Genomic DNA, 23,873 nt, shown 5'->3' with positions numbered 1-23,873 from the left:
TTGACAGTCTCTAGAAGTAAGCAAACAATGGGATTTGCTGTTCCAAGTGCATCGTCTGAACTGAATAGACAATGCCTCGCGTGTTGTTCGGCCTCTAGTAATGAGCAAGCTCCATACTTCGGTTGGTGTCGCTGCAGCAGCAGAATCATAGAATGGTAGAGTTGGAAGGGACCTCCAGGGTCATCTGGTCCAACCCCTGCTCAGTGCAGGATCACTAAATCATCCCAAACAGATATTTGTCCAGCCTTTGTTTGAATACTTCCGTTGAAGGAGAACTCACCACCTCCTGTGGTAACCTGTTCCACTCATTGATCACCCTCACCGTCAGAAAGTTTTTTCTAATATCTAATCTGTGTCTCCTACCTTTCAGTTTCATCTCATTGCTTCTAGTCTTTCCTCGTACAGATGAGAATAGGGCTGATCCCCCTGCACTGTGACAGCCCTTCAGATATTTGTAGACAGCTATTAAGTCTCCTCTCAGCTTTCTCTTCTGCAAGCTAAACATTCCCAGATCCTTTAACCGTTCCTCATAGGACATGATTTGCAGACAGCTTACCATCTTGGTAACTCTTCTCTGAACTTGCTCCAGTCTTTTTTAAAGTGGGGTGCCCAGAACTGGGTACAGTATTCCAGATGAGGTCTGACTAAGGAAGAGTAGAGGGGGATAATGACCTCACGTGATCTAGACACTATGCTTCTCTTAATACATCCCAGAAGATGTGCAGGTGGTGAGAGGAGCCGCACCGTCATGGCCAAGAACCCAAGAACCGGACATGTAACATGCACAAATAATAAGTACAACTGCGTAAAACAACCAATAAGCACGACTGTGCAATGTGAATGCAAAATAAACTAAGGGAAATCCTTTCCCTGCAAACTCCTACCGCGGGAGGGAGCCCTGCCTAATCAGCAGGCCGATCGCTTCCAACAGGTGCGAACCCACACTCATATCTAGGCCACTACAAATCCCTACTACGGAGCCCTAAACACAAGAGGAACAGTGCACGGAAATAAACTGCGGTATTTAGCTGGCTCAGATGTCTGCAGCAAGGACTGGAGCTCCAGAGCCTGGAAGTGCTCCTCACCAGCAATCCAGAAGCAACTGAAATTGACCAGCACCGAGTTCAATTCTAGCATAGCTTATATAGGGCAGCACCACTCAGAGACAGGTGAGGACTGACATCACTCACCCAAACACCACGCCTCTCAGCCCCAGGAAACTCAGAGCCACTGCTAAAACCTTCTCGGCCTGAAAGCAAGGTGAAGACTTCAGAACGACTGCAACAATCACCTTCCCCAGCTTATGAGTTTGCACGATCTAGAGGCTCAGTTACGGCAAATGTTGACCGATACACCGCAGGATACCATATGGAACCTGTATTCCTTCATGCCCCCTCATATCACATCTTGTACCCAAGTTATAGGTGACCCAACAGGGTATTAGAGCCTCCCTTCAAGTGTTCAGTTTTTTGTTATAAATGATGCTTTTGCTCTGATATGTAATCACTTATATCAGCGTTACGATCACACAGAGAAAGTTTCATTCCATTCTGACAGCCTCTAGTGGAAGGATACTTTTTTTGAACGAGTGCAATACAAATTTGTATTTTTGTAACTCTGGTTTCCGCTTCATACCCTGCTCCCTGTGTCGCCTACCACCTACCAGAACATTTTATAAACCAAAGGAAGGATTTGGTGTGAATCATAAATGTAATAGCACAAACCAAAATAATACAAGTTTATTATATATTAAACATTGATAACTCCACAGTGATGGTGCTGAAAATAGATCAATCTTCATATTGTTTTCCAATTGTTAAAACCTGATTTCGCTAACCACCCGGGACAATCTAAGGCTATGTTCAAATCTGTAATTGGGGGTTCTTTTTTCCTGCTTCATTATGGGGAATCCTTTGGACAAATGGATCTGTTTTATGATGGAACTGAACAGTGCCAAATGGACTTCATTGACTATTCATTGGGGAGGGACTAGCTCTGCTAAGCTCCCGCCTCCTTCCCTTGTTATACGCCGGCAAGGGACAGAGAGGGAGTGGGAAGAGGATGGAAGTTTAGCAGAGCTAAACTCCACTTCCCCGGTGGATGGTATTCCGGGACTGCGCCGTTAAAATGGGAGTTGCAGCTGTGACCAATTCATGGCTGCCTCTCATTCATTCACAGGATTTTCGGCCACACTGTGGCCGTGACACGGACAACTGTAATTCGTAGTCTCCATGTGAATGAAGCCTTATATAGTAATGCTCAGAGTGAATCAACCCTATAGGAAGAAAGCTACCAGGATAATACACTTCTGCACCAATCAATTTCAATTGCTTAAGAGTCAGAGGAGAAAAAAGTGACAGATGCAAACCTATGAAATAAGGAGTAAACATGTGTTTACAAATGGGCACTGTTATGGAAAGAAGAAAAAAGAAAAGGAGAGGAAAAATGAGAGAAAAAACAATAAAATGTGGAATATTTTATTAGAATTGACAAATCAACCTAAATAAATAATATACAAAAAGGATATAGAGATAAAATACATATTATAAATGACTGCAAAAGGCAATAGATGCATAATTAAAAAAATAAGACAAAATCCTTTTTTTTTTGCTTTTCTCCTTTTTCTTTTTCCTTCTTTTCTTCGCCTGTGGCTAGGAGTAGCAGGGTAGCGAGGGTGAGCACGTGGTTAGGGAATTTGTGCGGGTGGATGAGGTGTTTCTTTGGCGGCTAAAGAAATAAAGATTATTATTATTCTTTCCTTTTTCTCCCCTTTCCATGTCTTTTTCCAAAAAAAATCTTTTCTTAAAAACTTTTCTAAAAAATGTTTTCTTCTCCTTCCCCTTTAGGGCTCCTACCCACTTGTGTTTTTTTTGACACTGCGATATCGCTGCATTTTCTTAACACAAATGTCAATGGGACTTCTAATGTTAAAAACGCATTGCAAGTTTGTGCTCTGTGATTTTTGTGTGATCCGTTTTTATCATTAGAAAGTCCCACTGACAATCGTGTTAAAAAACGCAGCGACATCGCAGTGTTAAAAAAAGGCAAGTGGGTGTGAGCCCTTATACAAATTGTGCATATGAACGGTTGGAAAGTTAATGAACCTTCCAAGTTGGTCTATAATTAAAAATATACACATAGCGAGAATTATTATTTCTATCATTTTCACAGACAGTTTGGATTAAAAATTGAATAATTCAGTCCCCTGGCTCAGGCCTCTTGGGTCTACTGTGTCAAGATCAAAAATCTTATCTGCTTTCAACCCGAGACATTTGGTGAATTTAGTTTCCAACTCTAAAATGTGGAATTACTTTGTCTATGGCAAAACATTTAGTGCCTAAAACATTGTTATTCTGCATTTTTGCTAAATATTTAAAAAGTGGTTTAGAAAGTCTTTCTGTCTCCATCTTTGCTGCTTTTATCTGCTTTTAAATCATTTCGTTTTTTTCCCTATAGGTTTTTAGTGCTCCTTTGCTGCCTTCTTGTTTTGTAGTTTAAACGCTTTCTTTTTGCTCTTTCCTGCCCCCTTCACTTCTTTGTAGAGCCACGTTTATTTCCTCCTACTCCTGACCCTTTTATTCCTGTAAGGTATGAACCGCTCACAGTAAGGAATTCGGATGTATTTACATATTTCCCATTTATTGTCTCTTCTCTTACTTTTGAGGACATTGTCCCAGTCAATAAGGTTAAGGGCATCTCTGAGCTGATTGAACTTGGCTTGCCTGAAGTTTAGTTTTTTCGTAGCTCCCGTATAAAACTTTCCCTTGAAAGACAAGCTAAAATGTATCATATTATGGTCACTATTACTCAGGTGCCCTTCAACCTATACAAATTGGGTAAGGTAATTACCTTTAATTGACAGAAACGTGTTACCTTTATGAGATCTGCAGGTTTCAGCTTCCCAGTTTTATATCCGGATAATTAAAATCTCCCATAATAATTACCACATTGTGATTCGCTGCTTCATTCATTTGCTTCAGTAATCTAGGCTTTATAAATAAACTAGCCCGGGTCCCCGATACAGAACGCGTGCGATACAAAATGTGACATTTTAAGTAAGAAACGATGATATCAGAACATATGCATAAATACGTGGAAGGACACCCATGCTGATTAATATTATATTAATGTATTAACTTAAAATAGACAAATTCGATGATCCTTGCATTTAACATTTTTATTATATAACTTTTACTGCAAGGCCTTCTGATACACAATATTTCTGTTTTTTCCATTAAGAGCGTAAACAATTTTTTTTTCCATTCCCAACTCGTTTGCGTTGTATCTAAAAGTTTCCCCTCCAAGAATCTCCAAACTGTTCTTCACAAAATTGAGTGTCTCTCTCTGTCTGAAGAATGTCGGGCATGCTTCACTTCGTTAGTTTCTACAATTTGAGCAGACGTTTGTCACTTGCATTGATTCTCGAGTCGGCTGTTACTTTGCTTCGGCGTCTTAACTAGTCAAGCATCTGCTTGTCGAGTGCGTTGATTCTCGAGTCAGGAGTTAGTTTGCTCCGGCGTCTCAACTAGTCGAGTGGCGGCTTGTTGTATGCGTTGATTCTTGAGTCCGGCGTTAGTTTGCTCCGGTGCTGCAGCAACTCCAGCGGCTGCTACTTTAAGTGCAGCTGTTGTCTTTCTGCCTTCTGCCCAAACAGGTCCTTTGCTTGCTTGGCATCTTATATCTAAAACACAAAATCTGTTTGTTTGTGTCATACACAAATCCCCAGTTCTGGTCCGATTTGAGTAAAATTTGGCATTTTTTGTTGCTTTCATTTGTTATTCTGCTGAGGTAAAATGAAAGCTGCACCATCATTGGTTGCTATAAATTATACTGCTGAGGTAAAATAAAAGCTGTGCTGTGATTGGTTGCTATGGGCAACAGTTTTCAATCCTCAGTGCTGAGATAAAATGAAAGCTGCTCTGTGATTAGTTGCTATGAGCAACAGTATTTATTCCTCTTAAGGCCTTAGTCACACGGGCGCATCGGCACCCGTACACCGGCGCCGATGCGCCCGTCTGACTGTCAGTGAGAAGACGGACGTACCTGCAGACGGCCGTCTCTCTGCAGCGCTGGAGGAAAGAACACATGACCGGCAATGGAGCCGGTCACATGTTCTTTCCTCCAGCGCTGCAGAGAGACGGCCGTCTGCAGGTACGTCCGTCTTCTCACTGACAGTCAGACGGGCGCATCGGCGCCGGTGTACGGGTGCCGATGCGCCCGTGTGACTAAGGCCTAATGCTGAGGTAAAACAAAAGCTGCTATGGGCACCAAAAACAGTTTTTTACTATCTGTTGATTTCCTGTTAGACAGATAAATGAGGGCCGGTGTTCATAAATTTGCTCCATGTATTCCTATCTAGGGACAGATCATTATCCGCATGGACATCCAAGGCGGAATTAGGAAGGACAAAATAGGCAAATGATTGGTGGCTCCACCGGGGTTAGACTGGGGCTAAGAAGCCATCCTGAAACACAAATGTTCAGCGCTCAGTCTGACTCTTCTAGTGGGAATTACTTGTTGGAAATAACCAGGAATACTAAATCGAGTCCATAGAATCCATTGGTGAAAGCAAATTTGGGGGTCGCTGCATTAAAATTCAAGCAAAGCCAAAAAAATGCAAATAAGGTTGCCGAGACAACAACATTTCTGAATTTTTTCAAAGACTATACTATGTTCAAAATTGATGCTCAAACAAACAGACATTGACAAATATATAGAAGAATATATCTTGTAATTTGCATAGCACCAACTTATTCTGCAGCTCTTTCAGGTAATTTATTTATTACCCCCCACCAAGCTGGGTACTCATTTTACCGACCACGGGAGGATGGAAGGCTGAGTCAACCTTGAGTCGGCTACCTGAACTATGTGAGAACTGAACTTGGAACCTTCAGGTCATGAGCGTGAGCTGAGGACTGCATATCTGCTGCTTTAACACTGCACCACAGAGTGGCCAGAAAGAAGCCTTTCTTAGTGAAAGCCCTCCTGGAGTTTGCCAAAAAGTACCTAAAGGACTTTCAGACTATGAGAAACAAAATTCATCATATGTAAGAAGAATGGAGGCTGTAATCACTGCCAAAGGTGCATCAACTAAGTACCGAGTACAGAGTCTGAAAACTTATGCAAAATGTTAGTTTTTAATTTTGAAAAGAATTACAAATATTTCTAAATTGTATTTTCACTTTGTCATCACGGGGGATTGAGTGCAGACTGGTGGGAAGAAAACTTGAATTTTTTTTGTTTAATTTTCACAGGGCCACAACATAACAAAATGGGAAAAAAGTGGAAGGGTCTGAAGACTTTCCGGATCTCCTGTATATTACTGCACTAGCTTTATTACTATTATAAGTATATATTTTTGAATATAAATGCCAGGAAAACCTATGAAACATTTGGGACACCTACTGTGGGACTCCAAAGCTTTTACAAAATACTGTATAAACTTTTCTCGTACCTTTCCCTGAGTGAGTAATTATAGGGGTTATTTTTAGATTTGGGAACAGAACATAGTTTTTCAGCAAAATTGACTTGGCAGCATTAAGCCATTTGGAAAGAAATTAAACCCAGACTGGAAGCAACTGCAGAATGAATTGTATTATTTTGCCTGTACGAGATATTGCACTGGCATAGGCAGCAAGACTTATTTCCAGATAACCATTAGAATAGAAATTGGTATTCGAAACTGTATTTAAAAAGTTTTCAATGTAACTGAGGCTAACAGATAAAACTTATGCCTCAAGGATGTCTTCTTGATGCAGAATCTGCATCAGGTTTACCGCGTATGGATTAGCTTCATTGTATGACAATAAAACCTGCATGAAAATCTACAGCAGATATCTGCAATGAAAATGTGCAGATTTCTGCCAGAAAGATGCTCCTGTGAGCTTAGCCTTAGGGCAGCATACCCTATTTCTTGCACCCCAGGCCAGTCCAGACTAAAAAACAGAAATAATTATCAGACCTCAGCTGCTGCAGATGATTGATAATCCGGCATACATCTGGGTTTCTGAAGGCTGCAGCTCCACTTTGGTACCCCGTTAGGCTTACACTGCACCCCTGGTCACAGGCATCTACAGTACCACTGATTTGGCTTAAAAAATCACCATGCTTGATGAGACTGTAGTTTTTGGTGATTATAAACTAAAAAGAATCCAAAACAGGGAAACAGTGGCCTTAAAGGGGTTGTCCCGCACCGAAACGGGTTGTTTTTTTTTCAATAGCCCCCCCGTTCGGCGCGAGACAAACCCGATGCAGGGATAAAAAAAACAAACCGAGTAGTACTTACCCGAATCCCCGCGCTCCGGTGACTTCTTACTTACCTTGTGAAGATGGCCGCCGGGATCTTCACCCTCGGTGGACCGCAGGTCTTCTGTGCGGTCCATTGCCGATTCCAGCCTCCTGATTGGCTGGAATCGGCACACGTGACGGGGCGGAGCTACGAGGAGCCGCTCTCTGGCACGAGCAGCCCCATTCAGAAGGGAGAAGACCGGACTGCGCAAGCGCGTCTAATCGGGCGATTAGACGCTGAAGATTAGACGGCACCATGGAGACGAGGACGCTAGCAACGGAACAGGTAAGTGAATAACTTCTGTATGGCTCATAATTAATGCACAATGTACATTACAAAGTGCATTAATATGGCCATACAGAAGTGTATAACCCCACTTTGTTTCGAGGGACAACCCCTTTAAGTGTTGATCAATGTCACACCTCAGACCACTTTGAACTATTTTCAGGCTTTACACATCTACCTGTGGTTTTCTGCCAACTACAAAGTTAGCTGAAAAGTTACAAACTACAGTAAAAAGTAAAAAAAAAAGAAAAGTAAATAAAAAGGAAACATAAAGAAAGCAAGAGGTAGGAGACATGTTGATAGTTGTGATGGTGGAAGTGGTAGAGGACTGGCAAAGTTGGCACTTCAAGTAACTCCCACTGAACAACAGTTTCCTGTTCTGCAGGTGGTGAAACTTAGAAGTGGTTTTGCCCATGTGTTGCATCTGCAACACGCAGAACAGGTTGTAGAGTAGATGGAACAGCACGCCTCAACTACCACCACCTCCTCTTCCTCGTAGTCACAGGCACACAGCAGTCAGTCTGCACCAGTTGGTCATAAGCAGATCCTCTCTCTTTCCTCCCGTCCCAAATTCCTTGCACACTGTGAAGCAGTCCACATGTATCAGTCTGAGGAGCTGTTTGATCATTCAGTGTCATGGATGTCAATGAGGCAGTCCAAATAACCAGAGGGAGAAGACCAAGATGTTGAATGCACTGATGCCCAACCGATTTTTTCCTCTGAAGAGGAAGATAATGGTGGGTAAGTGTGCATTCACTATAACATAGATTCCACTCAGCAGGAGAAGGATAAAGAGGAGGTGGAAGAGGATGAGGTATTTGATCTAATATGGAGAGGCAGGGAGAGTCATCAGCTCGCAGAGGGAGAGGAAGAGGCGGATGTTGCGGGGAAGCACCCTTGCCAAAGCAGGGAGTAGGGTGTCACAGAAAAACAAATAGGGTGTGCTGCCATCATGGGCTACTACTAGGTGCTGCAGCAGCAACATCCGCCCCCCATGTAGGTCTGCTCACAGGACTTGTGTAGCCTAGGCATTCTTTGAAACCGCAGGTGATGCACAAGAGTGATCATCTGTAAGATCTGCGGTAAGAGTTTAAAATGTGGCAAGAACGCTAACAACCTCAACACAATGTGTATGAACAGCAACATGAATTCACACTGCCCATTGCGTTGAGAGTCCACCTGGGCCAGAGGGCATAGTCAGTCTCACCCTGCTCCCTCCTCTGCTGCTCTAGCTGCCTCTTCCTGCGTCCCCATCCCTGTTCATGCAACCTCTGAAGGCAGAGAGTCAGTTTTGTGTAGGGGCAGCAGCATGCCTACTTTAGGGCTCTTCTCCGCAAATAACGACGAGGCTGCAGACTTCAGAGCCAGGAGTGGGAAACAAAAAGTGGACATTATGCCGCCTCCACCACCACCACCTACACTGATAGCTATCCCATATTCTAGCATGTCCCAGGTCAGCAGCCAGCCATAAAAAAAATCACCCCAACCATCCATGAGCACAGAGCTTGAACACAAGCATAGCACAGCTGCTTGTAATGAAAATGCTGCCATTCAGGCTAGGGGACACAGACACCTTCTTCAATGTGATGCTCTATGTTTACCCACAGTATGAGATGCCCAGCTGACATTTCTTTGCCCAAAAACCAGTTCCCGCCCTGCACAGCCATGTCCATCAGTCAGTGGCAGGGTGCACTTGACCATGGTCAGAAAAAACAGTAAGCATGGCCAGGAGTATTACATATCCTTAAATGCATATGGGGTCAATGTTCTGAAGGCGGGGTAGGAAGCTGAAAGTGGTGGTCCACGTTTCATGCTACCCCCAAGACTTGCTGGGCATTACAGAGTACCAGATGGTGTATGCTATTAGCAGGCTTTGTATGGAGGTTGGTCACTGACGCCTGTGGAGTGGCTGCAAATCAAAAACGTTTTTGAGTAAATGACCAAATTATTCAGTTGTGCTGATGCAGTGATCAGTATGACAATCCCTGTTGACTGACAGATGCTACAGGGCCTCAGGGACAATGATGTGTTGCCACAGGAGGAGGAGAAAGGGATGCTAATCTTCCAACTGTCTGCACATTGCACTGATTAGTTAGCACCCTGGCAATTTTTAATTGCAAATGACTGAGCATAGACTTATATGAAAAATCCTCACTGTGCCCTCAAGATGCTGTTACTGGTGGCTATGGTGCTGCTTCTACTCTCTTTCTCCACTCTAGATGCTCTCCCTAAGGAGAAAAGATAGCGTTTCTGACCCCCCATCCTAGGCCTCTCATTAGCAAAGCCAGACTCCTACTGTATACTGATGAAGGGAAAATACCCTGAAATAGCTGTCTGTACATGGAGTCTGGCTTTGCTTTTATTTCCAGTCATTGTTATAAGGCTTGTATAAAGAATCTGACTTTAGCTTAAACCATTTAGTGTCCACACGTTTTTGCTTTTTTCCATTTTCGCCTTTTCCTCCCCCCTTTAAAAAAATCGTAACTCCTTTATTTATCTATGTAGCTGTATGAGGGCTTGTATTTTGCAGGACGAGTTGTATTTTTCAATGGTGCTATTTAATGTACCATATAATGTACTGAAAAACATTTTAAAAATTCTAAGTGTAAAGAAATAGAAAAAAATGACTTTCTGCCATCTTTCAGCGCGTTTTATTTCTACGGCGCATAAACCGCAACAAAAATGACATGATAACTTTATTCTATGGGTCAGTACAATTACTACGATAGCAAACTTGTATAGGTTTTTTTTTTTGCTGTACTACTTATATATTTTTTAAGATATTTAATTTTGAAAAATTATTTTCTGTCCCCATCTTCTGCGCACAATAACTTTTTTATTTTTCCGGCGATATAATTATGTGAGGGCTCACTTTATGCGGTACGTCCTGTAGTTTCTGTTAGTACCATTCAAGAATACATAGGACTTTTTGATCGCTTTTTATTAGATTTCTTCTTGGCAACAGGGTGACCAAATAAGAGCATTTCTGGCATTTTTTTTTTCCGGATGACGTTCACTTTGCACAGTAAATAATGTATTACTTTGATAGAACAGACTTTTATGGACGCAGCGATACCAAATAGGTATTTTTGTTTTGTTATTTAGATTTTAAATATGGCAAAAGGGTTTTATAACTTTTTTTTTTTACATAATTAATAAAACTTTATTATTCTTATTTTTACTTTTTATTTTAGTCCTCCTGGGGCCCAACAACTAGCGATGCTTAGATAGCTTATTACATCATACTGCATTCTGACAGGCAGCCTATCAAGCCACCCCACAGGGATGGCTTGATAGGCATTCTGCCATGACAGCCCTGTGCCTTTCTGAAGGCCCCCAGCTGCCATGACACCCCCACGGCTCCCCCAATCTCACCGCGCGACAGGGGGGGGGGGCGTATGGGACCCCCAAACATCGCAATCTCACCGCGCGACAGGGGGGGGGGGCGGCGTATGGGACCCCCAAACATCGTTCGAGGAAATTAAATGCAGCTGCCAGATTTGAAAGTGGCATTTAAAGGGTTAACAGTCCCGATCGGACGTGAGGACGAACAGGGGTGTTGCAGCTGACAACTGCGATGCATGGAGGGAGATAGCAGCGCTATCTCCCTCCATACACATCCTGCAATGGACATAAAAACACAATAGGGTGGTCACTAAGGGGTTAAGGAATGCTGCTATCCAATAGGTGGCAATGTAGAGGTATTATTATTTCATCTCCCTTATTGGCATACTAAGACCTTTAATACTTTTAATCTGGTCCCTGAAATGCAAGTTTCTAAGGTACTCTGTATACTATAGGTCCTTAACACCACAAGAAATTACAAAATGCCTCAATGTTACTGGTCTGTACAGGAGAAGTTGCCAAAATGACAGCCCCCTTCTCTGTTATCACTTCTTGCTCTGCAGCTATAGGTCTAAGGTGCACATTACTTCCCGCTTTGCCTGCCCATTGTATGCTCCCTATACCTAATACCAGTAATAGAGAGAGCTCTGTGCATCATTTACATTTTTATTTTTTACGTGCAATCTTCCTGCCAAGCAGCAAACACTGGTTCGGATCATGACAATGTGGTCATAGAAATGACGGAGCAGCAATAGGCCCGAAGAGCCACTATAAATTATCAAGAGGTTCATAGTTTTCTACCCCAGTGACCTTGTGGATACTGCTCAGTTATGTCCCAATTGCGCTTATTTTAGAACAACACCATCTGGTGAGTAGCTAATTTTTTGTGAGTACTTCTTTTTTATCACCAGAAGATACTACACCGCAATACACCAAGATTGTTTCTATATTTCTTTTCAGTCAAAAGTGCTCTTGAACTTTTCAGGAATCCTCAGAATTAGGCAGTTCTTAGGTAGCAGCTGGATTCATAGATGCACTTAGAATTACAAGTGTATATTTTAAAGTAATGGCCAATCCCTAAATATATATCCCAACATACTGGTCTAATTTCCTATTTTTGGCATGCTTTTTTGTACTTTTTTTTGTGTGATAGCTTCTTAGATTTAGACAGCAGGATATACTCTCAACCACTGTCATAACTATAGGGGATAAAGGGGATGCGGTTGCACCCTGGCCCTGGAGTCTTAGAGGGCCCATAAGGCTTCTCTTCTCCATATAGCGAGCCAAGTGCTATGATTAAAACTAAATTTTTGTGGGCTCTGTGTAGTGGCCCTGAGTTAACAGGGCCCCTCCATAAGTGTGAATGCATTTGTGTTGTGGCTACGTGTTGTTGGTGTCTTATATTTTGCATGAATTTGGTGTCTATTGCATAGCTGCTGCACTGAGTGGGTTAATGTCTGTGTTATGTCTGAAAAATGTATCTTGTTGTGTGCCATGTGACCTTGTTCCATATATGTATTTGCAAGGTGTGTGCAAGTAGTGGTTCTGTTCCGGACTTGCAAGAGAGAGGACAGGAGAATGCTGTTCTGCAAGTAAGCCACACAGACACCATCAGCTCTGTGTGGTCCAGAATGAAAGAGGTTGAAAGGTATCCATCAGCCTACCCTGGGCCTGCTTTACCCAGGAGACACCAGTGTTACCCCTAAACACTGTGAGAGAGAGGAGCCACCATGCAGCGTGAAGTTCCTGTCTGCCAAATGGAGAGAGTGAAGGAGATTACCCAGTAACGGAACCCCGCAGATAACGTGGTCTGTGGACTTATCTGTTATCCCGTGAATCCTCCCTGCCAGACCACTTTGTGTTTTTGCACCATTCCTGCTGGCATGTATATCACTGTTGAACTGTTACACTCAAGTAAAGAAGCGCTGCCGACCGTTCCCGGCTTTGCTTTAAACTTTTCCCTCTGTGTGGACTACTTATTTTTCTACCATCTGGATTCACTGCAGAGGAAGGAACGGTGGCATCATGAGTGACAAAAGAACATGCAGGTAATCCACATCTTGGGTTACCCCGTGAAACTTCCCCAGCAGTAACTTGGACGGGTCCCGTGCTACTCCCAGGGGAGGAAATGGTAGAACCCCGTGACAGTGCCTCAATCTACCCCGCTATCTCCTCGGCTGTGGGCCCGCTACTTGGACACTGCACCAGTTACAGGTTTTGCATTGGAGCCCAGGAGCTTCAAGTTACGCCTCTGCATTAAGGGATTAAGAGAAGTTGGGGGGCCCCCAAGATAAACTTTTGCACCCGGGCCCATGAGCCTTTAGCTACGCCCCTGCCTTCAACTATAAAACAGTAAAATCATTTCTTTTTTCCAATTTGAGGAGCCTAAACTTGGTGTCAGAAACAGAGACAGGCAGCAGATGCCCCACGTGCCAGAACAGTATGTGAACACCTTGAACTCCAAATGCTCATCATGGATCTTCCCCATAACACTCCCTCCATAATTGTGAGCCATGAAATTTATTAGAAGCTCAGTGCCTTACATACATACTAATGGTGGTAGCAACCTGCCCTGGCTGTATTTAAAGTGACTGTGGGACGCCTTACATACTAAGGCTCCTGTGCAGCTGCACATTTTGTACATGCATGATGCTCTGGCACACAGACATTGATGACATGTTTTTTTGTTCGTCTATGGGCAACTGATAAGCCTTTACTGCACTCTTACATTTCAAAGGATAGAGTAAATTTATATCAAAGTGACCTTCTAGTCCCAGGATATTACCTTCCCTTCTTGGCATTCTTCCATAGATCTGTAGGTTCACGGGTCACAGTCTGCATCGGGTGGTCACAGAACCACATTATACAGTCTCACAGACCCCTTTAGCCTTCCAGTCCAATCTGACAGCATCATGTTTTGTCCATAAAATTTAGTCAGGTAGTTCAAAAGAACAAGACCATCGTAGGTCCAACAACATATGTTGCAGCCATTACACTATTACTTCCATTTCGGTCATCATATTCTGCTGACTACACCAAATTGAAAGGGGTTACAGGTGCGGAATGTGATGCTAGTTAACCCCTTAATGACACGTCCCTTTTTTTTTCCATTTTCGTTTTTTCCACCCCCCTCTTTTAAAAAATCGTAACTCCTTTTATCTATCAACGTAGCTGTCTGAGGGCTTGTTTTTTATGGGTTGAGTTGTATATTCATTGGTACCATTTAATACACCATGTAATGTATTGAAAAAACTTTAAAAAAATTTTAGGTGGAGTAAAATGAAAAAAAACAAAAAAAAACATTCCGCCATCTTTTAGTGCATCTTGTTTCTATGCACAAACTGCAACAAATGTGACCTGATAACATTATTCTGTGGTCAGTACGATTACTACCATAACAAGCTTATATAGTTTTTTCCCCCGCTGTACTAGTATTTCTTTCAAAAGACATTTAATTTTTTTAAATTATTTTCTTCGCGCAATAACATTTCTATTTTTCTATCGACATAGTTGTAAGAGGGCTCATTTTCAAAAGCCATAACTTCTTTATTTTTCTGTTGACACGGCCATATATGGGCTTTTTTTTGGGTTCAAACTATAGTTTTTATTGGTACCATTTTTGGGTGCATACATTGTATTGTAAAACTTTTATTTATCTTTTTTGAGAGCAGGGAGAGAAAACACATCAATTCTGCCATTATTTTTCCATTTTTTTTTACAGCATCAGGGCTCATTCAGATGAACATGCTTATGTGCGTACATAGGTGCCCACAAAACCGTGCGTCTATTTCGAACCCTTGGTTTCCTATAATATGTTATGCCATGTGGCGTTGAGGTGTTAATATTGTGCATGCACTATAGAATTACCCCTATCAAAATATGTATATAAAACCAAGCTCACTGCATACCATAAATGGTGTCAATAGCTGCACAGATGCTGTTTGATAATAGTAGTCTCTCTGAAGTAACTTAGTCTTCCAGGAACTTCAATTAATCAAATGACTAAATCCACTAACTGAACTATGCAGTCACTGTCCCCTGACCAAATTTTTAGCACAGGACCTTTGTGGAGACTGTGCAGGGATTAAATCAGAATGAACCATGTTAGTGGTGATGAGCCTGGGTTATGGACCTCCTCACCTCTATGATTATTCCTACATGGGTCTCTCTCTTTCTTTTTTATTTTATTTTATTTCTAGCATTCTAGGATGTTACTGTTGCTTTAAGAATTTAATGCATGGGTGGACAATGCAGCTGCAGGGTTTCCTGGGTGGGAGTTCCACCCCTTTTACCAGAAGTGAAGAGATGCTTATGAGAGTTAGATGTAAAAGTTGTGGCTCATATATACAACTAGGTGAATTTTCTATTCTTCTGCTCTGCCTTTGGTAGTGCCTGGCATACAGGTCTTACTTCCTGCCTACTGGTGGACCTTGGTTCTTGGGTTACACCTTTCTCCCTGGAGAAGCACATGACCTCATTGAGGTGAGTCTAAGAAGAGCAGACTTAATCCAGCTGCAATGTCAGTACTTTCTGCAACCAATCAGAGAGTTAAACCGCTACTTCTGTCACCACTGCTCCCCAGTTATAGCACAATACCACTACAGGAAAAAGGATAATTGTAAGTTGTCTGTTATGATGTTTCTTACCTGTATGTCTGCATTAGAGTGAGAGTAACTTTGTTGGAAATAGACTATTCATAAATTGTCAGTATAATGTAATAATAATAATATAATAATAATCTTTATTTGTATAGCGCCAACTTATTCTGCAGCGCTGTCAGGTATGGATAAATGCAAAACAATACAACAATTGCAACAATTACAATGTGAGGTACATTCGGTTACACACAAATGGGTTGGGGGTGGTACAGGAGGTGCAGGGGTTGGGGAACACAGGCAATAGGAAATTTCATGTACAGATAATTTATTAGAAAGCAAACAGGGTGGGGCACCATAGGGAGCGCAAGGGACTAGGTCAGGAGATTTGGTATGCTTCCCTGAAGAGGTGCGTTTTTAAGGCACGTCTGAAATTTCGTGCATCGGGAATTGTCCGGATGCCTTGGGGTAGAGCATTCCAGAGGATGGGTGCTGCTCTGGTGAAGTCCTGTAGGCGAGCATGTGAGGTTCGTATTACAGGGGTGTTTAGTCTGAGTGTGTTAGCCGATCGGAGTGAGCGCGCTGGGTGGTGTACTGACAGTAGGGAGGTGATGTATGGTGGTGCAGCGCCATGCAGAGCTTTGTGAGTGAGGTAGAGGAGTTTAAATTTAGTTCTGCAGTGGATGGGCAGCCAGTGCAGCGAATGGCATAATGCAGAGGCATCTGAGTAATGACTGGATAGAAAAATTAGCCTAGCTGCCGCATTTAGTATGGATTGGAGTGGAGCGAGTCTAGTGCGGGGGAGGCCATTGAGTAGCGAATTGCAGTAGTCAAGCCGGGAGTGGATGAGGGCAACCACAAGCGTCTTTAGCGTATCCGTGGTTAGGAACGGACGTATTTTAGCAATATTTCTGAGGTGCATGTGGCATGTTTGGGCCAGAGATTGGATATGGGGGGCAAAGGAGAGGTCAGAGTCCAGTGTGACCCCAAGGCATCGGGCATGCCGTCTGGGGGTTATGATGGTGCCAGACACTGGAATGGAGATGTTGAGGGGAGGTCGGTTAGAAGGCGGAAAGACAAGGAGGTCAGTTTTAGAGAGGTTTAGTTTGAGAAAAAGGGAGGACACAGTGTTAGAGACAGCAGACAGACAGTCAGTGATATTTTGGAGGAATGGTCCAGAGATCTCACGAGAGGAGGTGTATAGTTGGGTGTCATCAGCGTAGAGATGGTATTGGAGGCCAAATTTGTGGATGGGTTGTCCAATTGGGGCAGTATAGATAAAGAAGAGAAGGGGACCAAGGACCGAGCCCTGGGGTACCCCAACAGAGAGAGGAAGTGGAGCAGAGATAGAACCAGAAAAAGAAACACTGAAAGAGCGGTCAGAGAGGTAGGAAGAGAACCAGGAGAGAGCAGTGTCCTTTAGAGCAATAGAGCGGAGCATAGTGAGAAGGAGGTTATGGTCGACAGTGTCAAATGCAGCAGACAGGTCAAGGAGGATTAGTAGGGAGTAATCATCTCTCGACTTTGCAGTCATCAGGTCATTTGTTACTTTTGTAAGGGCAGTTTTGGTCGAGTGTAGAGAGCGGAAACCAGACAGGAGGGGGTCAAGGAGCAAGTTGTCAGAGAGAAAGCAAGTTAGGCGGGAGTAGACCAGGCGTTCCAGTAATTTGGAGATAAAGGGGAGGTTTGAGACGGGTTGGTAGTTGGCAGCATCAGTCAGGTCCAGGGTTGGTTTTTTAAGCTGAGGGGATATAATGGAGTGTTTGAATGAGGAGGGAAAAGTGCCAGAGGTTAGGGAGAGGTTGCAGATTGTAGTGAGGTGAGTAATGAGAGCTGGGGAAAGGGACCGGAGGAGGTGAGAGGGGAGGGGGTCGCTAGCACAGGTGGTGGGGCGGGCAACGGAAAGGAGCCTGGAGACTTCTTCCTCTGTCGTTGGTTCTAGCGTAGATAGTGAGTAGGTGCTGGGTGCAGTGCTGATGAGACTGGGATCAGGGCTAACCATGCAGCTTTCAGAGATTTTTTTTCGAATGTGGTCGATTTTTTCTTTGAAATAGTCAGCTAGTTCTCCAGCAGTCAGGTCTGTTGCAGGGGCCTGTTCTTTGGGGCTGAGGAGGGAGTGAAAGGTCTCAAAGAGTTGTTTGGGGTTGTGGGATAGTGAGGAGACAAGGGAGGTGAAATAAACTTGTTTGGCATGGTGAAGGGCTAGGTTATAAGTTTTAAGCATGAATTTGAAGTGGAGGAAGTCTGCTGGGAGCTTTGACTTTCTCCACAGCTGCTTGGCGCACCTAGAGCAACGCCAGATGAAGCGCGTTTGGGACATGAGCCAGGGTTGCCGTGGTCTGCGTTTGACGGCTCACGTCACGGGTGGTGCCACTTCATCCAGGGCACGGCTGAGAGTGGTGTGGTAGTATTCGGCTGCCAGGTTAGGGCAGGGGAGGCGAGAGATAGGCAATAGGGAGGACTGAATAGTTTCGGCAAACTGTTTAGTGCGGACAGACTGGAGGTTCCTAGAGGTGCGATAGATAGGAGGGTCAGGAGAGATGCTAGGGTGCCTGATTGAGAAAGAGAGAAGGTTGTGATCTGAGAGTGGAAGTGGGGAGTTAGTAAAGTGAGAAGCAGAGCAGAGACGGAGGAAAACTAAATCGAGAGTGTTACCATCCCTATGAGTGGGGGAGTCAGAGATTAGCGATAAGCCAAGGGAGGAGGTAAGTGTTAAAAGCCGGGAGGCAGATGGGGAGCTAGAGTCGTTAGTAGGGATGTTGAAATCACCAAGGATGAGGGTTGGGATTTCACAGGATAGGAAGTGGGGGAGCCAGGCAGCAAAGTTGTCTAGGAACAGGTGGGTGGGACCTGAGGGGCGGTAAATAACCGCGACACGCAGAGGCAGTGGGCGGAAGAGTCGCAGGGTGTGGACTTCGAAGGAGTGGAAGGTAAGCGAGGGAGCTGAGGGAATGAACTGGAAGGTACAGTGTGGGGAGAGGATGATGCCTACTCCTCCGCCGTGTCTGTCATCCGATCTGGGGGTGTGGGAGAACTGCAGGCCATCATAGGACAATGCAGCGGGGGAGGTAGAATCGGACTGCTGTATCCAGGTTTCTGTGAGGGCGAGCAAGTTCAAGTGTTTGCTGGTGAAAAGGTCATGGATAGTTGGGAGTTTGTTACACGCGGATTGGGAGTTCCATAGGGCGCATTTGAATGGGGCAGGGGGGGCATTTTGGTAGAGAACAGTACGGGGTGGGCCTGGGTTGGGGGATATGTCCCCTGCAGCTAGGAGTAGCAGGGTAGCAAGGGTGAGCACATGGTTAGGGGATTTGTGTGGGTGGCTAAGGTGTTTCTTTGCAGTATTGGGGGTTGAAGGCGTCTTAGGAAGTTGAACAGTGCATGGGAGCCATACACAGGTGAGGAGAGGAGGGAGGGGCTGATGTGGATGGAGTGTGTTGGGGCTGGGCGTTGGAAGAAAGTGTGAAGGCTTGAAAAGAGGATAGTGAAGGAGATTAGTGCAAAGAGGAGAGTATATCCCTCCAGGCTTTGGACAGTTGTGCATGTTACCTGTCTCCTGCACTGTCGAACTGCATCATTCGACAGCATAAAACACTTAGTGCTGGACACATCAGGTGAGGCAGCCTCTGGTGAGGCATGGAGGATAGAACTGGCTTTAAAGTTCTGGCTACAGGACTTCAGCTGGGAGTGGCTTGTTACATTTCACTAGTCAACCAGCTGACCCACCTTTAGATGGCTAATGAACAAGATGGGGGGGGGCTTTATTGCCCTCATACAAAAACAAACTGTCCAGCAACACTAGGATGAGACAGGGAGAAAGCTATTTGGGGGTGGTGATGAGGAAAATACATATAGTACAAATAGAGTCAATTCAATTTATATGAAGCAATGGGACATACCATTGCGCACAGATTATGACAAATTTAAAGGTATCACAGCAGATTCAGTGGAAGGAAGGCGGAGCAATCAAATGCAGATGGAGTGGAGCAATGGATGAGTGAAACATACCATTGCGCACAGATTATGTTACTGAGTTCAAGAACAAAAAGTGCCCCACGTAATGTTCTCAAAAGGTGGACCCCACCGTTAAAGCCCATAACATCCTTCCTATTTGTCCCATAAATAAGAAAATTGTGGCGGCAGAACCAGATGCAGCAGCCAATGTATCTAAGTTTGTGTTTGAGCACAAGCTGCCACCAATACCACCCCCCTCCGCCTGGCCCATACCACACTTTATACTCACAATTACACACAACTGGAAGTTACACATCCAGATACTGTCTGTCAGTCTTTCGGTCTGGTGGTCTACATCCCAGTGATGGCTGGGCACTTATGGTTAGTAATTGCAGCTAATGTTGCAGTTGACAATTGCAAGACTTCCCTCTGGCACTCATGTTGCAGCAGCTAGATGGCGCAACTCCAGAAATCCGAATTGCACTCTCTCCCCCTCTCTGGTACAGAAAACTCCAGCACTGCAATAACATTGGGCCAGCCCATTCCTCACAAGGCTCTGTGTTTTCTGTAAAAACTGCGGATTCATTCCCTAGCCAGGAAACAGTCAATCAACATACAGCTCTCTTCCTCTTAAACCATAGCAGCAAAGCTAAAGTAAAAGAAAACACAATCATGTGACCTCTCTGAATGTTCTAGCAAGAACATATATAATATCCAGCAATACTACACTGTACATAGATGTAAATGCCTGAGTATGTAACCTCATACAGTAGTTGTCGTGTTGCCATCTCCCCAAATGTCTTTCATTATTCTTTTTTAATCAGTGCAGAACTCAAAAAGGAACTGCAAACTTCGAAATCTGTTCATATACTTAAGAGTTGAATTCTTTATACTGGAAAAAATAGCCCATTAAGAAACGCTTCTTCCACATTCACAATGAATAAAGCACACAGAGATTTCTAAATTTTGGCACACCATGTGAACAGTATGCCAGTTTCTTTTCCTATGCAGTATGTGCCAGATTCATCAATAGGACGCACATCCTCTTGATTAATCTGGCATAATCAACAGGTTGGACCTGGCATTGTTTTCCACTACTTGTTTAAGTGTTGATAAAGGAGTCATACCTGCCTTCCATGTTGTCTAACACAAATACTTAGAAAGCTAAATGCATTGTTGCAGATTTGAGCATGTTGTCCACTTGTTACCTAACATTAGAGGTCTGGAGGAACAAAAAGCAACTATAAGGGTATTTTGACATAGCTCATACAGAAACATGCTGGAAATTCAGAACGAAGATTTTGCCCATTGTCAAGGTTAAATTTGCTTGTGAATCCATGGCAAAGGGTACGGTACAAACACGCAGCTTAGCCTCCGAGTTCTGCTGTTGTTTTAGAGGCAGAATCCACGTGGAAGATTCTGTGTCAGATTATGCTAAGTGAGCATACCCTAAGTGCAATGGACGATCTTAAGTGGAGCAGCTGTTCAATGAATAAACAATTAAAGGATTGTGAAGGTTGGAGAAATGGGTCACGAGGAGTAGAAAAATACTTGGGTTAGTTCAGAAAGGGTCCGCAGAAAAGAAAGGGCACTCCTGGACTGCATGAACCTTTATGACACATGTGCTGCTAGTTTCCCAGCAAATTGCACCACACACTTTTATTGGATAAAGTGGGGAAGGCCAAAGCTTTTATTATCCTTTTTAAACCAAAAACATATTCCATGCCGAGCCTATTAATATTACCAAGTGACTTGTAACTGTCTGGAACTGTCCAGAAGAAAACATGAAAAATGTCAATATTGAAGACATTCCATTTGTCATCTTTTCGGCATAGAAAAACTGCCAGGGAGAAATAAGTGTAAACTTACACTGGATTCTGATCCACCCCACTAGACAGCAAAATAGCCTTGTCAATGCCATCCTGTAGGCCGGAAAGAAAAATATCCAACACTATAGGATTTAAATGTACCCTATCTCTCAAAAGCAGGTCATCATTGTCACCCTCCAATTCTTTGTGTCAAATTGCCCTTCCTCCCAAGGTTCTTACATATATAGACCACTTTTTGGAACCTTGCAAGAATTTGCATAGAGCAATCACAGACCACACTAAAGTAGCCTTTACAAACAAATCCCCAAAAGGGCCAAATCCCGCCTCATGAGGGCAACCAATTCCCCAATCTTTACCCGACCTAAATCACTTTCCCCTGCATGTATAGCCAGAATTACTCACCCAGGGAAAAACGAGTGGTCTGAATAACTTCCGGTAACAATTTGGACCAAGCTAAGGCCTCTAACACTGCACCAGGGAATTTCTGCATTTGTGATACCCAACAAAACTAACCCAAACTGTCCGTCTTAGACTTTCAAACACAAGCTTTTAGTAATCCTTCTGACACCAACATATCTCCAACCATCAAACCTCCTCACTTAAACCTACTAACCAGAACTAACTTGTTAACTTGTAAAGCAGCAGAAAACGCAAGAGCAAAAGCAGCCATGGATAAACAAGATTCCCAAATGTCTATACAGAACACCTCCAGACTGGCAAACAACCGATACAAGAGGAACGAGGACATAGGGGAAAGACTGTTGCACTCTATCTTTTCTTTTTTATTGAAAAAATGTGAAAGAAACAAGTTACATATGATTTACATGTGTGAATATATTTGTAAACATAGGTATATATTTGTGAAATACAACAAAATGCTTTGGGTAGAAAAGCTAAGGAAAATAAGTAAAATAAATAACACAAGTAAAGGCCCATTTAGATGGGACGAGTGTCAGGCAAACGATGCCCGACACTCGTCAATGCACATACTAGCGCTTGTATCCCTAGCTCACAGCAGGGAGGCTGCAGGAGATTTCTCTCCTCGCGCTCCCCCGCCCCTCTCCATTGACACAACATAGCAGCCGTTCAGTACTTAATGGCTGCTATTTACACTGAGCGATCAGCGATCTGCTCATCATCCATTGTTTATGCTGCATAAATAGCAGCCGTTCAGTACTGAATGACCACTATGTTGTGTCAATGAAGAGGGGCGGGGAGCATGAGGAGAGAAATCTCCTGCAGCCCCCTGCTGTGCGCTAGCGATACTAGCTCCTGTGCAGGTGCACGTAAGCTAGTATGTACTGGGATGAGTGTCGGGCATCGTTTGCCTGACACTCGTCTCGTCTAAACGGACCTTGAGGCCTCGGTCACATGGACGTTTTTTGCCGCGATTTGCGGATCGCATGATGGATGCGCATCCGCAAATCACATGACCGGGGCCGAAAAATTGCCGGAAAAATCTGCTCCTAGCCGCGTTTCCTTTGAAACGGGCCTGATCACAGGAGCGCTGTCCAGCCCATTGAATTCAATGGAGCCGGCAATACAGCCGGCTCCATTGAAAGCAATGGACTGCCGGCGAGCGCGGGATAAATTTTCGGGAAGGGCTTAAAAATAAAAGCCCTTCCCTGAAAATCATCCAAAAATGTGTAAAAATAAAAAAATATATATACTCACCTTGTCCCTGCAGACGGAGTTCAGCCGCGGCCGGCAGTTCTCTTAAACTGCTCTGAGTAGTATTCAGCAACCAGGGATTTAAAATCCCCGCTTGCTGAATGGGCTGCCTCTCTGATTGGTCACAGCCCTCAACAATCAGAGGCAGCTCTCACTCACCCATTCATGAAATCATGAATGGGTGAGTGAGTACTGCCTCTGATTGGCTCAGTGCAGGGACCAATCAGGGGCAGCTCTCAGCTATTGAATGACAGCTGAGAGCTGCCCCTGATTGGTCCCTGCCCTGAGCCAATCAGAGGCAGCACTCACTCACCCATTCATGAATTCATGAATGGGTGAGTCAGAGCTGGCTCTGATTGGTGAGGGCTGTGACCAATCAGAGGCAGCCCATTCAGCAGGCGGGGATTTAAAATCCCCGCCTGCTGAATACTGCTCAGAGCAGTACAGGAGAACTGCCGGCCGACCGCGGCTGAACTCCGTCTGCAGGGACAAGGTGAGTATATATACTTTTTTTATTTTTACACATTTTTGGATGATTTTCAGGGAAGGGCTTATATTTTTAAGCCCTTCCCGAAAATTCATCCCGCGATCGCCGGCAGTCCATTGCTTTCAATGGAGCCGGCTGTATTGCCGGCTCCATTGAATTCAATGGGCAAACATCATTCTTCTCTGCCACAGCTGTTACAGCTGTGGCAGAGGAGAATGATTTGTGTAGTACATGTTCTCAATAGGTTCGGCGCTGCTGCCGCCGACCCCATTGAGCGCATATAGAGAACACAAGGAATCGCAGATTGCAGATAGGCGTGATCTGCGATTTCTTGTGTTCTATAATTTATCGGACAAGCGCATAAAAAGCGCCCATGTGTCCGATACCATTGCAAAGCAATGGTTCTAAAAAAATCGCAG

This window comes from Eleutherodactylus coqui, chromosome 12, assembly GCF_035609145.1.
Source record: "Eleutherodactylus coqui strain aEleCoq1 chromosome 12, aEleCoq1.hap1, whole genome shotgun sequence".
NCBI lineage: Eukaryota > Metazoa > Chordata > Amphibia > Anura > Eleutherodactylidae > Eleutherodactylus > Eleutherodactylus coqui.
Note: the sequence above shows the minus strand (reverse complement) of the source record.